Source organism: Penaeus chinensis, chromosome 4, assembly GCF_019202785.1.
Source record: "Penaeus chinensis breed Huanghai No. 1 chromosome 4, ASM1920278v2, whole genome shotgun sequence".
Taxonomy (NCBI): domain Eukaryota; kingdom Metazoa; phylum Arthropoda; class Malacostraca; order Decapoda; family Penaeidae; genus Penaeus; species Penaeus chinensis.
The window spans coordinates 32,738,194-32,740,693 of record NC_061822.1 but is presented as its reverse complement, the minus strand read 5'-3'; the positions used below and the strand labels follow the sequence as shown (position 1 = coordinate 32,740,693).

Below are 2,500 nucleotides of genomic sequence, written 5' to 3'. Positions count from 1 at the left end.
ATGTGTGTATGCGTGCGTGTGTGTGTGTATATGTGTATGTGTCCGTGTGCGTATGCATACACACATCACCACATCAATAACAAACACATCGTCTTATCTGTTTCCAAGAGCACAAGTCAGATTATCTAATTTTCCTTCATTTTCTAAATTGGTACAACCAGGAATGACATTTCTAATAAATACTTCAAGCTAAATCTATTATCCTCACTTCGGACAATAAAGTCAAGAGGAAAGAAAGAACACAAAGGCTAAAATAGATTTCTAAATCATCAATTTAGACATTTGAGACCTGTATATAAATAACACTAATATCATAATAACATGCAAATAACACTAATAATATAATAACAATTTTCCGTACAGATATCCACAGCGCAAGGTAATAAAGTGATAGTGAATTATTTAGTATAATTAATGCTATTATGTGTTTCATAACTTTAAATTTCTTGCAGTTAGTTCCAGCCAAACTTATTATATGAAAACAAAATCATCCATGCGAATAATTGGCATTAATTTCCTTACGAATTTCGAAATTATCATGGATGAATTTACTCTCTCAGGTAACTTGCAGAGATGTCCATTGTATTGATGGATAATAAACTATATATTTTTATTACATATGGCCAGTACACGGAGAATCTTTAGCGGAAAAAAAAAAAAAATCTTTCTTTTCTTTAGCAAGGGAAGACTTCGGTTAAATAAACAATCCGTTTTCTATGTAAACAAAAATATATTTTCTCGAAATTTACAAACTGTTTTAAGTGTAAACAAATTACGTTCTCGTAGCCAGAATTCTATTTACAAATATATATACAACTAACTTTTACTAACAAAAGAGACAAACAGGTAAAATCACACTGAAACAAAGCCACATATAATCTTAAGTGACTAACATTTCCAACATATGATAATAGACCATATTTCTTTGGCTTTCTTTTCTAAAAGGACAATTAGAACGAAAGAAAAAGAAAACAAGTCATTCAGAACAGAAGCAGTGAGATTTTATGAATTTATACGTCACATCACTAATGTCCAAAAGACGTGTGTCTGACATGTAGATTGACATAACAAATTACATTCTGGTTTGTTTATCTATTGTAAACGTCCATCCTTCATTTCTGCAAGACAGGTTTCGAATATGTTAATGTAATCTATTACAAAGGAGAAAGGAAGGGGAAAGAAGATAGAGAAGAAGAGAGAGAGACAGAGACAGAGACAGAGACAGAGACAGAGACAGAGACAGAGACAGAGACAGAGACAGAGACAGAGACAGAGACAGAGACAGACAGAGAGAGAGAGAGAGAGAGAGAGAGAGAGAGAGAGAGAGAGAGAGAGAAGAGAGAGAGAGAGAGAAAGAGAGAGAGAGAGAGAGAGAGAAGAGAGAGACTCGCTAAGAAACCAATTTAAATTCCTAGGGTACGTATATATTCAGCCAGCTAATGAAGTAGATTTTCTTTTCTTTCTCTCCTTCTTCTTCTTCTTCTTTTAAAATCAGGTGAAAATAGGGAAAGACCTCACATAAATATCTTTTCTCCTTAATCATTCCTACGAGAAACCAGGTCATCTGTTCTTTGGAGTGAACGTCGGACCTTAGAAACATGAAATAATAATCAAGCTTCAAAATATTCGAATTCGTATTGCCACGTTAATTTTGTCAATGAGTCAACGTTCCAAAACTCGAAAGCCAGGGACACAATGACAGCATAAAGATAATTAAATCATTTTTGACAACCTGAACAATAATAACATTTCTAATAATCCATCACGGGTTCTGATCACATCAAACGCGCGGTGCATGAAATCACAAGTAAACATGTTTCTGACATGAAATAATGAACGTGAATTAAGCCAGGACATTAAACGCCGAACATTTTTGACTCACAGATCATCAGAAATGCATTTCCTTGATTTTGGCATGTAACAAGTGGCCGTGACGCCTTCGCAACAGCATGAACGGGCCCATACGCACGTATTCATACACACATGCACGTATTCATACACACACGGAAACACACAAGATATACATCTCAGTCGTCACATACCCATGCATACGCTCATTCCTACAAGTACATATATATGCGTACATATACCTTTGTGCTCAAGTATACACATAAATACACTCACATACTTGCACATGCTCGAACGTACGTACTGACATATTGACCTGTACACAATGTCTAAAATCAGAGCTTGTCTGCACATACGTAATTACATACACATAGACACGCCATACACACATATATTTACATATGTACAGACATACTCACATGCACACACACACACACACACACACACGCACACACACACACACACACACACACACCCCACCACACACACACACACACACACACACACACACAATAAAAAAAAGAAAAAAAAAAAAAAAATACGTATTTGAAAATTACGTGTTTACTTACAATACCGTTTACGTATATAGTTTACCCACCTCATTCATCTTTAAAGTACATCTTGCTATACTCTGACATAATGTGAACTATCA

At 35.1% G+C, this 2,500-nt stretch overlaps 1 protein-coding gene across 1 annotated transcript in view; it reads right to left on the bottom strand.

Annotated features, from left to right (window-relative positions):
- Positions 1–2,500, bottom strand: part of LOC125046325 (glutamate receptor ionotropic, kainate 2-like) — a 257,819-nt gene that overhangs the window by 247,474 nt on the left and 7,845 nt on the right. The window lies entirely within an intron of this gene.